The sequence below is a fragment of the Eleutherodactylus coqui genome, chromosome 4, assembly GCF_035609145.1.
Source record: "Eleutherodactylus coqui strain aEleCoq1 chromosome 4, aEleCoq1.hap1, whole genome shotgun sequence".
NCBI lineage: Eukaryota > Metazoa > Chordata > Amphibia > Anura > Eleutherodactylidae > Eleutherodactylus > Eleutherodactylus coqui.
The window spans coordinates 127,364,496-127,378,670 of NC_089840.1; the positions used below are offsets into that span (position 1 = coordinate 127,364,496).

The 14,175-nt window shown below is 42.6% G+C and overlaps 1 protein-coding gene across 1 annotated transcript in view; it reads right to left on the reverse strand.

Moving 5' to 3' along the window:
- The window catches only part of SYT6 (synaptotagmin 6), a 474,646-nt gene that overhangs the window by 189,922 nt on the left and 270,549 nt on the right, over positions 1 to 14,175 (reverse strand). The gene's annotated exons all lie outside the window — the stretch shown is intronic.

A 14,175-nucleotide genomic window follows, 5' to 3' on the forward strand; every position in this document is an offset into this window, starting at 1 on the left:
GATGTCACCAAATGTGTCCTCCATCTTGCATATCAGCAGCATTTTCATTGGACACCTACATCACATGACCTAGCCATATACAACATAGGGACAGTGTAACCAGCGGCTATTTAACAGATTAGTACAGGACAGAGAAGCTGCATCATGTTTATATGCATATATAAGACATGGTCTGTTGTTAGGGACAGATATTCTATGGAGGATATATTGCTGCTTGGTGTGAAAGTGAGAAAGTTGCTGCATCACATTAACATGCCTATTAAAAACAAAGAAGACAGACAAAATATGATTTTTGTGGGGAATATAGCAGTTCTCTGTTTGTGGCCTCAGATATCGATCAAAGGCACCAGTCCAGCCACTACAAATTATTTGCAGATCTCGCTTAACTGACAGTGGGGTTTGGGGAATTCAGTTATGCTCCACCAAACAGAGGCACAAAGATACAAGTCTTCTATTTTCACGGGGATTGCAGCGTATTTAGTTTGCGGTGGTTTTTTTGTTAACATAAAACAAAAAGAAAACTAGACAGGGATACAGCAAATACACACAGTGTGTGTCAGCATCCTCAGACATCGTTCAAAGTCACCAGTCCAGCCACTACAAATTATTTGCAGGCCTTATACACCTAGCAGTGATTTCTGCAAACTACAAAGTTGGCTGATAAGTTGCATAAAACTACACTAAAAAGTCAACAATAAAAACTTGAAAAAAATAAAAATAACAAGGTAGGTCTGGCTCCTCTAACCCCTAGTGATCAGTTGTTATTGCCCACTGCAAGGGAAATGGTATAGCAGGACAGCAATTCACATGAAAGGGCCATCCCCCATGTAATACATGAACAAGATGGATCCCTCAGTGTCGCCGCCAGTCTTTGTGATGGACTCTCCATCTTGGCTCTTAGAGTGAAGTCCCAGACACGGTTCTTTGTAAGCAGTTGTCCATATGTAACATCTGATTTAAACATCATATCCAGGCAGATATGAAAATGATCTGATGTATTCAGGTCCACATTTATTTTAACCCTAGCCATTTTAAGGAATGTAAGTGTCCTATACTGCTAGACGTTTATTCACTAGGGACTTTACCACTTGTTCTTGTACCACTAAATTGTCAGTACGATTCTGTAAGATTATTTATGATATGCACTGTACATTCAAGTTAGCTATAACTAGGAGAACAATGAGTATTGGCTAAAAAAAAGCTTGCAATGGGGGGTAGATTGGCCATCAGTGCCAATGTGCCAATGGTCTGAATGTGCTTATATTTTCTTGGTCACATACAACACTTGTTAAAGTTTAAATGCTGGGCCTGAAAAGGACAAAAGTACAAAACATAAATGCTGCAGATATGGAATATGCCTACACAGCTCAAGGTACCAAAACCACTCTGTCTGTGTATAGAATGGAGTGGTGGAGGGGGGGCCCGACTCTTTGACCTTTATTGCCTACCAGTCCACTCTGGGTTTGCATTGCCCATTTCCTGCAGTGTTGCTTCTAAGGCAAACAGGACTAAAGGCCCTTTTACAAACAACGATTATCGCTCAAAAGTCACCTTTTGGGCACTAATTGCTGCGTGTAAATGTGTGCCCATCGTGCACTTACCATGCACTTTTGTCCATTGTCGACTTCAGGTCCACATGAAATCCATTGTTGCTGATTAGACGGGCCGCACGCTAAGTTCTCCGTGGGCAGCAATGATAACATTCTTTAGCAGCTGCTGTCCCACTGGAGAACAATAGCGATGTATTTAGAGAACAGACCACCTGCTGTTCTCTAATTACAGGTAAATGAGGCTAGTTAGCTATGGAAGGGCTGATTAACCCATTAGTAGCTAATGCAAAATGATTGCTCAAAACTGTCAGATTCTAATGAATTTTGAGCGATCATCTGTGTGTGTAAATGCAACTTTATGTCTATAATAGAAGAGATAGACTAATGAAAGAAGTTGGGTGTAGCATATTAAAAAAACACTTGTGGTCTACAAAATATACTTCTGTAATCTGTTACTACTGGTTCATATCAGCTTGTACCATGGGAGTCATTTATGACACAAGACTTGGCTTTTCACCAAATCACATGCAAAGTAAACAACTTAACATGAGTCTTCTCATTGTAGAAGTTCAGGTTCCTTTCTGCTGCTGCTCATAGAGATAAGTCATCAAAACTATCTACGTGTCATAGAAACAAAGGGGGATATGCAGACCTTTTCTTGCACTTTTCCTGTGTACTGCTGGATGCACTTGGGTTAGTTAAAAAACAGGGGGGTTATTTAAATAAATTACAATAAAAAGGCCCTGAGGGCTCCTTCCCACGGACGGATTTTCGCCGCGTTGCCCACAGCTATTAGGTTCTATTGAACCTAATAGCTCAATGCTCACGGTACGGAATTCCATTGCGGAACCGTGAAATCACCCGACCTCACCCGCAGCATGCTCTATTTGCCGCGGGTGTACGCGCGGCCGGCTTCCATTGCAGTCAATGGAAGCCGTCCGTCATGCTATCCTCCGCTTTAGCACAGCGGAAGATAGCGTGAAACCGCTTCCCCGCCCACCGCCAGCAGCGTCATATGATGTGGCCGGCGCGTCATGTGACGCTGTGGGCGTGTCATATGACGCAGCCGGCGCGTCGCATGATGCAGGCGGTGCATCACCCGCTCTATTGCGCATGCGCGCCGAAGCGTCATTCGGGACAGTGGACGCCGGATCCGGAGGTAAGTATTGGGGTCTCTGGGGGGCGCTGTGACAGGCTGCGCCACGGAATACCGCGGCGGAGCCCGTTACGGCCGTGGGAAGCCGGCCTAAAGCTCTTTGTGCCTTATGCTCAGACCGGCCACTTTCTCAGTTAAAAATGATAAATTAGGGTGCATTCACTTTGACCAATATAGTACTAGCAAACCAGCAATTTTGTTTTCTGCAAGTGTGATGTGTTTTGCGACAAAAATTCAGCACTGCATATGCGATTTTCACGGGCACGAAATTCCCATAGTGTTACAATGCTATAAATAGAAAATCACATGAAAATCACATTTGTATGTGAGTATGATGCAAAGTTTTTAGCTCCCAGAAGAAATAACACCAGGCAACATTTTTTTTTTTTTTTTTTTGTGTCCGGGAAATCAGTGGTATTTTCACATTCGGATAACAAACAAATGGTTATTACCAGTTATTAGCCAAAACTTTGATTGTCACATTGCTGACTAAGATTATATGTACAGTGCAGGTTGATGATTATACAGGTACAGTGATTATTTTGTCTGCTGATATAATGCTGTTATTTTTAGTTTTCTTTTACATCTGTAGGTAAATTGGTGATTATTTGAATTAAGTATGGCATCAAGAGGTTGTGAATATCCTGCAGATGCTTTCTGTTATGTATGCGGAGAGTTCATCCAAACACGGGCAAAGAAGCACTCTGGCAACAACAGCAAAAATGAATGCAGCTGACAAAGCATATTTTAGGATGGCTGTTGGTGATCAAGATAAGTCATGGGCACCTCACTTCAGCTGTGATAATTGACGGATTATAATGAGTGATTCTTGAACAGAATTGCCCAAAAGTGGGACGGCAGTCTGAGAGAAAAATTGCTCATGTGACAAAATTGAAATGACTGTGCTCTTATTACATGTGAATTCCATCCATATCACAATTGGACAGAACTCATGTGTGAAAATCCCCACTGTGCAAGCACCCTAAGGGTGCGTTCACACGAGCGTAGGCGTATTTACGTTCGCACAAGCGCAACGTATAATCGCCGGAGAGAACGTTTTTCGCCGATCACGACCAGAGCTAGAAAGCGTATTTTCGTTTGTTCCTACTTTGCAAACTATCTTTTCGGCCATCGAATATGCGTTGGCGCGTATTTCGGTCGCATATGTTCCGTTTTTTTTTCGGGTTGCCGTTTTTACGCGCCGTAAAATCGCCCATGTGAACGAATACATTCGAAACCATTGCCTCAGATGCTCACATATATACGTTTGGTCGCAAAAACGCGCCTTTTATGCGCTCGTGTGAACGCACCCTTAGAGTTGGTGAAACATTCAATAAAAAAGCCACAAAACTAAAGTTCAAAGTTTGATGGGGCAGATTCCTTTCAAATCTGTATTTTTTCCTCCGTCATGTGACCGCCTACCCAAGGTACAAACCACATCACTTCACGTACATGTTTAATGTTACATACATTTTAGCATGTTAAAGAGACTCCGTCAGCTACATTGAGATCTATAAGTTAAGATTGTGGGCTGAAAGTAGGTGCCCCACTGAGTCCGAGGATGTAAGGTTTATACTTACCTTCCCCGCCATTTCCCCGGTGTCAGCGCTCAAAATCACTGCAATGCATTGAGTGGTGTGCTAAATAGTCCAATGATAGGTTTAAGATGGGAGAAGTACTTAGTGCACCACTCAATGCATTCAGCCGTAGCTTTTAGCAGTAACACCAACGAGGTGTAAGAAAATTAAGCAGATAACTAATACATACAAAGCAAGGCCTTACATATAAAAGTCAGAAAGATCTATGTTGTGTTAGTTTGAGCTTGACTGTGCATTTGGTCTTCTTTGCCTCTGATGGGTGTGACAGCTGTTGGTGTACACCTGGGGGCAGTTAGAGAGGGTTCTTAGGCCTGGGTTCTGTGCTGGTCAATTTCAATGCAGTCTCCTTCTGCCTTGGAGTGAGGACCTCTCTGGATCTGGTTTCCGTGGTTCTTTCAGTGGCTCTTCAGATAAGTTCTGAGATTTATAACTGAGATTTATTCTTTGAGGTTTTGGTTTACTCTTATGGTGGTTTTTACTTTGTCATTTATCAGGGTTAGTGAGTGGCACAGGCATGAGGGTGGATGCGTCCTTATGTGGACGGGCCTAGTAAGTTGGGGTTGTCACTCTCTAGTTCTCCTTAGGGAAAGTTTCTCTCCTTTGCTTACATTTTCCTAATACTGCAGGAGGTTCCTGGTAAGGTGGCCTGAACATTGCCAGAGAGTTTATATTTTGATTTGCAGTTATTGCACGCACGAAGTGGGCATGACTCTCTGCTGGAAGCTGTAAATCATATTCTATGTAGAGGGCCGAAGCTTCTTCAGGGTCTCTACAGTACATATAGTGCATAAGAAAAATTAAATGGAGCCACCCTTATTTGATGTTGACAGGAGCAGCTCATCCTGATGCAGGTAGAGAGCACTACAGAACACAAAGTATTGCACTGTACTGTATTAAAGGGGTTGTCCGGCCATAAACATTAGGTCTCATTACTTCTGTTTGCCAATTTCCATGCACTTTGTAATATACATTGTGCATGGAAAATGAAGCAAACAGAAGTTTTGGACTTACCTGAAGGGATGCCCCCCCCCCCTGTGTTGCTCCTTCGTCGTCCCTGGTTACCACAAGAATCTTCTCTTCTTGTCGGCCCAGCTCTTGTCGGCGCGGGAACGAGCCCCTTCTCATTCGCGCATGTGCAGTTCTTCTCTCTGCAGCCGGGACCGATATACGATCTTCTTGTGTGCAGGGGGGGGGAGGATGGAAGAGCCTCAGAGCAGGAACTGAGCTCTCGCCCCCTCTCTGCCTCCTCTCCGCCCCTCTGCAATATTTGCAATGGGGAGAGCCGAGACGGGGGCGGGGCTAATTCTCGGACCTTAGCCCCGCCCCCGTCCCCCCTCTCCTCATTGAAAATAGTGCAGAGGGGCGGAAAGGAGGCAGAGAGGGGGCGGGAGCTCAGTTCCTGCTCTGAGGCTCTTCCATCCCCCCCCCCCCCCCGCACACAAGAAGATCGTATATCGGTCCCGGCTGCAGAGAGAAGAACTGCGCATGCGCGGATGAGAAGGGGCTCGTTCCCGCGCCGACAAGAGCTGCTGCGGCCCGACAAGAAGAGAAGATTCTTGTGGTAACCAGGGACGATGGAGGAGCAACACCGGGGGGGGGGGGGCATCCCTTCAGGTAAGTCCAAAACTTCTGTTTGCTTCATTTTCCATGCACAATGTATATTACAAAGTGCATGGAAATTGGCAAACAGAAGTAATGAGACCTAATATTTATGGCCGGACAACCCCTTTAAGGGCGCTTAGACAGACAACAAGGACATGCATTCAGTAATACAGGTGTTTTACCAGTGAAATATCAATGGTGATTGGTTGTATTTTACAGGAAAGTACTCGTGCCGCAGATCCGGACTGTCTGTGACATTGCATGTTGAATCTAGTTCCAAGTTACAATGGCTAAGGAAAGACCATTGTATGTTCAAAGTATTGTAACCTGAGGCCATTGTAACTTGATGGATCACCGTTGCTGAAAAAGGAAGTAAACATTTGGAACGCTGGGACATGATTTATAAAGGTTCACAGTCGGTAAAATATTAAGATGCTTATTTACTTCTGTACTGCTACAAACATCATTATTCACTATTTTTGAAAGTTGAAAGGGAATTTATCATCAGTAAGTGACCTATTGTTTACATATTTTGTATTTTTTAACTTATTATTTTTTTCATTACTCTATATGAAACAACATCACACTGGCTACTGAGCCCCCACTATAGGCACTTCCTGATCTGTAGGTTTCATATTATTACATTTGTGCTGAGTACAATTGGGGCAGGATCAGCAGTTATCTCATTTGAATCGGAGGCAGCATTATAATGAATGATAAATAAAAGCTGGATACAGATAATGCAGGGTCATTATTGATAATAGGTGACAAAGACGGCTATTCAGTTCCTTTTGCACATGCCACAGAGCATGCTCACAATAAACTCCTACAGACAGGGGTGTAACATGAAGCTTTCGGGTCTCAGTGCAAAATTGTAATAGGGCCCCCAAGGATAATACTTTATTCATAGTACTCGGCTCCCTATATGGAGAAGAGAGGCCTAATAGGCCACCAAGACTCCTGGGCCCGGGTGCAACCACATCCTCTGCATCACCTATAGTTACGCCCCTGCCTGCAGAAGTTAGTGAGTAGTTTTTTGCCTTAGTTTTCTCATGTTTAGGTGTCTGTGGTAAAGCAAATCTCTGAAAATGTTGTTCAGAGTTCATGTCTTAGTCTATACCAATCAGTAACCATCTGCTAAATACTGTGTAGGTCCCCCACTAAAATAGCTCTGACACATGAGACCTCATCAGACCCCATCTACAATACTGTGTCCAGTTCTGGGCACCCAATTTAAAAAAAGACGTTGACAAACTGGAGAAAATTTAGAGAAGAGCTACCAAGATGATGAGCCGTCTGCAAATCATGTCCTATGAGGAACGGTTAAAGGATCTGGGAATGTTTAGCTTGCAAAAACGAAGGCTGAGAGGAGACTTAATAGCTATCTACAAATATCTGAAGGGCTGTCACAGTGCAGAGGGTTCAGCCCTATTCTCATTTGTACAAGGAAAGACTAGAAGCAATGGGATGAAACTGAAAGGGAGGAGACACAGATTAGATATTAGACAGTGAGGGGGATCAATGAGGGGAACAGGTTGCCACAAGAGGTGGTGAGTTCTCCTTCAATGGAAGTGTTTAAACAGAGGCTTGAGAAATATCTGTCTAGGATGATTTACTGAATCCTGCACTGATCAGGGGGTGGACCAGATGACCCTGGAGGTTCCTTCTAACTCTACCATTCCATGATTCTGTGAAAGTGTGGATCTCTGAAGATGTCCTGTGGTATCTAGCACCAAGACTTTAGCAGATCATTTAAGTCCTATGACTTGTAAGTTGCGAAGTGGAGCCTTCATGCATCTGACTTATTTTTCCAGCACATCCCACAATTGCTCAATTAGATTAAGATCTAGGGAATTTGGAGGCCAAGTAACACCTTGCCCTCTTTTTCTTGTTTCTCAAGCTAATCCTAAACAATTTTTTGCAATGTGGCAGAGCTCATTACCCTGCGAGGTCACTGCTATTAGGAAATACCGTTGCCGTGAAGTCATGTACTTAGAACACTATTTAGGTAGGTGGTACTTGTGAAAGTCGTGTCCAAATGAATGCCAGGACTGAGAGTTTCCCAGCAGAACATTGCTAAGAGCATTACATTCCTTCTTGGGCTTGCTTTCTCCCTATAGTACATACTGATGTTATCTGTTATCGAGTTATGAAATATGCACACATCCAACTATAATGTAAAATAATAGGCGATTCATCTGACCTTGCCATTATTTTATGATCCAGTTCAGATTCTCACATGTCAATTGTAAGGGCTTTCAGCTCTGCACATGGATCAACATGGGCACTCTGATTGGTCTCAGTCTATGCAGCTCCATATGCAGAAAACTTTTACGCACTGTGTGATCTGACAACTTTCTTTCACAGACAACAATACATTTTTCAGCAATATGGGCTACTGTAATTCTTCTGTAAGATTGGAACAGACAGGCTAGCCTTCACTTCTCAAGCACATGCAGGAGCCTTCGATGCCCATGGCCCTATTGCTGGCTCATCAGCTGTCCTTTCTTGGCCCACTTTTGGTAGTTACTAATCACTGTATACTAGAAATCATCCACATTCCACCCTTTGGCTAAGTCACTCAGATCCTTTACACCTGCCAATGTTTCCAACTTCAAGAACTGGCTGTTCACTCACTGCTTAATAATGTCCTATTCCTTGACAGGTGCCATTGTCATGAGATAATGTTATTCACTTAACCTGTCAGTAATTTTATTTTTATGACTGCTCAGTGGATATTTGTGCTTTCTTTGCATATAGGGGAAGTATATCATTTCAATGTGCTTCACCTGTAGAAGCTGATCAGCTGAAAACTGCATTGAAAAACCATTGTGCTTTAAGGTAAAATTAATGCAAATAAAGAAAACAATTACAAAACAACATAAAGCTACTGTAAAAATGAAAAAAAAAAGCCACGTGGAAACGCAGAATAACTCATTATTAGGAGCAGCCAGGTCTGTGTAGGTCTAACTCTACAGCAGCTTCCCCCTAATCACCTCTCTCCTCTCCATAGACTTCAATGGGCAGCATGGCACAGCCCCCACTTCTTTGTTTTCTGTGTTACTAGAGACAGACTTCACTTGACAACAGAAGGCAAAATGAAAGGAAAGGAGACTCCCAGTGGCCAGCACCTTAGATTAAATGTTTAGGACGATCACATTATTTTTGGTAAATAAAATGATTTTCACTTTTGTTTGTTATCACATTGGCTATCATATTAACACAAGTTGTCTCAAAGTGCTGCGACCAATTAAGAATACTTAAAGGATTCTATACATTTTAGAGTGTGTATTTAAAGTTGGCATTTTTATTGTGCATCCTTCCAATTTTGGAAATGTATCTGCAGTAGCCATTGATTTCTACAATGATTGTTTTTAATAGACTTGAACTGACTTAATGTCAAGAGACATATATGCATACAAATACTATACAAATATATACACAAAGGGGTGACCTACTAATTGCCTTTTTGGGAACCTCAATAAAGGCTAGCAGAGACCGGAGCTGCTGGCAGAGGACGAGTGGTGAGACGTGAGTATGAGCTCTTTATTATGTTTCCACACTGGGGAACGCCTTTCTAAAATATTTTTTTTTTTAATCTCGATCGTCTGCGATATCGCAACGTTAAAAAAACACAAGAGTGTGGGAGCCCTCAAGGCTACACCTAGATGTTTTGGTTTAAGACATTTTTTCTACAAGGTTATCAAACCCTTAGGGTTAATGCCCACGGACGGATTTCTGACACATTTTACGTAGTGGAAAGCCGCTGCGTTATGCCGCAGCTATTAGGTTCTATTGAACCTAATAACTCGATGTCCACGCTGCAGAATTCCGCAGCATGAAAGAAACCGCAGCATGGGAAGACGGGGGTGCCGGCTTCCATTGTAGTCAATGGAAGCCGGCCATCATGCTATACTTCCGTTGTAGCACGGTGGAAGTATCGCGTGTATACGCGTCCCCACCGACTGCCAGCGCGTCATGTGCACCGGCTCGAGGGAAGGGAATAACGCGACGGATCTGGGAGGTGACTATGAGGGTTTGGGGGGGCGCCGTGCGATATTCTGCTAGCGAAGTCCGCCCCAGCCTCGTTTTTTTTAACGCTGCGATTTTGCAGTTCTTTTTTAACACGATTGTCAATGGGACTTTCTGATGTTAAAAACGCATCGCAAGTTGGTGCTTTGCAATTTTTGTGCGATGCGTTTTTAACATTAGAATGTCCCATTGACAATCGCGGTAAAAAACGCAGCGATATCGCAGCGCTAAAAAAACACAAGTGGGTGTTCACCCTAAGTGACATAACTAATTGGAGTCTTAAGAGCCAGTAAATTGTATGCCTTTTTGTGCTCCAGCGGTCATAACTTTTAAAAGTTTTTGTCAGTATAGCTATATGACATCTTTTATTTTGCAGTACGAGTTCAAGTTTTTTCTAGGAATTAATTTTGTGGCCACTGCTAGAACGTCCTGTGGATGGCCTGTACCACACATGCTTCTCTCAGGGAGCCTACACTTCTATTACATTACTGCTGATGATTAGAGAATCTTGTCACATCGTTATAATAAAAAAGTTAGAATAATTTCATCCTCCTGGCTGTATACTTATGGATATATTTACACTGTCCAGCCAGCAGGCAAAGATGGTATAGACTTCAGATAAGGCTGTGCTGATGCATCATGGGATTGTTTGAAAGTAAAAGTAACATTGAGATGTTGCCTGATAAGCATCAGATAAGAGACTGCACTGCATGGCAGACAATATAATATACAGAGGAGGCCTCCAGAGGCGTACTAGCTCCTATGGCATAATCTGTTCCTGTACCAATTATTGACCTTAGAGTGTTCCCCTTTCTTAGAATCAAATGTAGTACTTCAACTAGCAGATGTTTACCCAAGGAAACACTATATCCTCTTTTACAGATCTTGCAGACATATTTCAGCTCTCAAGATCTGTTTATGTTTCTAGATTCCTCCAATTGTGTCATTGCCTTAATTCTCAATTCCCTATACCACATTGACCTATCTCAACCCAAGGCTCTTGGGGCTTGGCATCCATCATTTCTATTTGTTTTCTTAATACAGTACCAGTTTGGCACTTTCTCTTCTTCCAATGCATTCTCGCTGACAGAGCAAGACACCTTCCATTACTGATGAGAGCTGGGTGAAGATCCTGGAGTTGCACATACTTGTCTTCCCCACAGGAATAACATTTCTCAGATATAAGTCATCCACCAGGCTATTTAATACCAGTATGCATTCATAAAATGTCCAAAGTTGGATGTAGGCTTGCTCAAATTCTTCTGTTGAGTCTCTTGGCTTTGTTTCTAATTTAAAAGGTATGGCTCTTTGGCTATAATTCTTCCAGGAAGACCGCATCTGACCAGACTTCTCTGAACAGTGGAAGGGTATACCTGGGTCTTACTGGTTTCCACAAGTTCTGAGCTGATGGCCCTTCTGGGCTTCTTACTATTTCGAAGGAAAGTGAACATGATGTATCTTTCATCTGCTGCACTAAGTTTCCTTGGCTGACTTTTGTGTCTACAGTCCTCAAAATTTCTCATTTATTTGTGCTTCTGCAAAAGACCTGGAACAGCATATCTTGAAACCCTAAGCTGCTTTGAAATTGTTGCCTGAGAGAGACCTTGCTGATTCAGTATAACTACCTTGTGTCTTGCTATGCAAATCTCAGCTATTGTAAATAAATAATATTTTAAAATTAGAAATGCAAAAATTGAAATAGGTTGACCATAATATAGAGACAATTGTCAATTAGGGTTTCTGATATTGTTGTTTAACCTCTAGGAGGAGGACTGTTATCAATGACTAGCATGTAAATCATTATTGAGGTCAGCAATAAATTACACATAGGGTTTTACAGATATCATGACACATTGTAACCTTATGTTACCCAGATTCCATCAGGAAAAAGGTCTAAAGTTTCAGAGGCAGATGGCATGAAAATGAAGATAATGAAATGACTTTAAATCAAATAAAACACAACGTATTCAGTCTCAGAGGCTTCTATCCCGTGCAGACGTACTGATTAGCAGAGAAGTTACGATCCTGCACATCTGCTCTTCAATATCATTTAGTGGAGATCATCCATTAGCTTAACCCCTCTCCTCTCTAAAATATGTGCAATTCACTTTGGAGCCTAGGTCTCTGAGAGAAAAAGAATAGCTTTCCGCCATGGAAAACCTCTGTGTGTTACAGGAAATATTTCCACGAATATAAAAACATTCAACATAAAATGGTCTGTTGGACGGAACTAAAAATTGGGATGAACAAACTTAAATTCCCTATGTTTTCTTACTCTGTATTTATAACATGAATTCAAGTAAAGAAGTAAAAAGGTTTTTCAGTTTTATGTGCGATATCTAGAAATGCTAATACAGGACTAGCAAGAAGCAAGATGAGAGAATAAATCTAATGCTAGGGCGAGGCACCTCTAATTTAGGACCCCTCTTTACCAGAACCAGAACTCTTTTGCAACATGTAAGAATTTTTGGGAAGGGAACCAATAGACATTAACAAAAATATTGAGCCGATGGTTAGATAAAAAAAAAAAAAAGTTGACAAAATTGGCCTAAGATCCTAATTAGAGATGAGCGAGCGTACTCGGAAAAGCACTACTTGCTCGAGTAATTTGCTTTATCCGAGTATCGCTGTGCTCGTCCCTGAAGATTCGGGTGCCGCTGCGGCTGACAGGTGAGTCGCAGCGGGGAGCAGGGGAGAGTGGGCGGGAGAAAGGGAGAGAAAGATCTCCCCTCCGTTCCTCCCCGCTCTCCCCTGCAGCTCCCCGCTCCGTGCCGGCACCCGAATCTTCAGGGACGAGCACAGCGATACTCGGATAAAGCAAATTACTCGAGCGAGTAGTGCTTTTCCGAGTACGCTCGCTCATCTCTAGTCCTAATGCTTGAACGTGATTGTTTTAAAGTAAGTAAGCAAAACTCTATTTGGCAAATCCCTTGTCATATTATATTGAACAAGTGGTACAGCAGAATAGTTGAGTTGGGTCACACTTTTATAAAGTTGTAATCCCATTTATCACTTGTAACCCTCTTGTAATAATTTCTGTACCCACTCTTTTCCTGAAAACCCAAAAATACAGAATCAAAGTGCTAACGACCACTTGTCCGTCTGTGGGTGTGTGCTGTGTGAGCTACATGCACAGCCTGACAACACCTGTGATGATGTCACCATCATGTAATCAGTTACCGGCTCTTAGCTCCACCCTCTGATCACATGACAATGACGTAATCAGGAGTCTTTTATCCTCCTTGTGCACTGAATGAAGAGTTATGGGCTGACTACATCCCTCTCAAATCCCATCGGCTTCAGTTGCTATGGATACAGCAGTACTCAGTCTGGAAGTTTGTACCTGATTGTGAGACAGCTGCACACCTGTGTGGAGACTCCAATAAATGACACCTCACAAGTTTTCACGTACATAGGGCGTGTGCTGACAGGACCTGTGATGATGTCCCTGTCATGTGATCAGTCACATAGTCTCTGAGCTGAATGAGGGCTTATGGGCAGACTGCATCCCCCACAAATCCCTGCAGCCTCAGTTACTATGGATACAGCATTACTCAGTCTGCACACTTGTGTGAAGAGCCAAATAAATGACCCCTCACAAATGTACCCATATGTTGGCAGTGCATATTGACCAACAACATTGAATCATAGTCCTTCACCATTATCTTCAGCGTCCTGAATGTGATATCATCTCATCTCAAGTGCTAATGCCTCCAATACCAGTCCAGCCTTCATCTAATCATCAACTGTTGTCCAGTGTTGAAACAAACCATTGCTGTCATGCAAGCATGTCACTACAGAGGGTTCAACGCTGCAATGAAGCTAATGCAGCCTTCATGACACAACGACAAGCCATGATTTCACCTCAGCTACCAGCTGTAGTTTGTAAACCTCGTGCAGCAGATATGCGAAAGCTATGAGCGAACTTCTGAAGCAAGCTGCTGAAGTTCATATATCTCATGCAAAAGCAATGTAGCAGAGCTGTGTGTGTGTGTGACGTGCATGTAGCAGACCTGTGTGATGCAGTGCACCGCCAGATACACTGGTACTATAATTTCCTAATAATTACAAATATATATATATATATATATATATATATATATACTGACTTGGAATATACACATATACTGACCCACAAGAGTTGATCATGTAGTAGTGCTTTATATATAGCTCTTGTGGGTGTCTGCTGCTCTGCAGGGAAGGTGGATGAAAATTGCAAAGATCTCCTGCTTGAAGC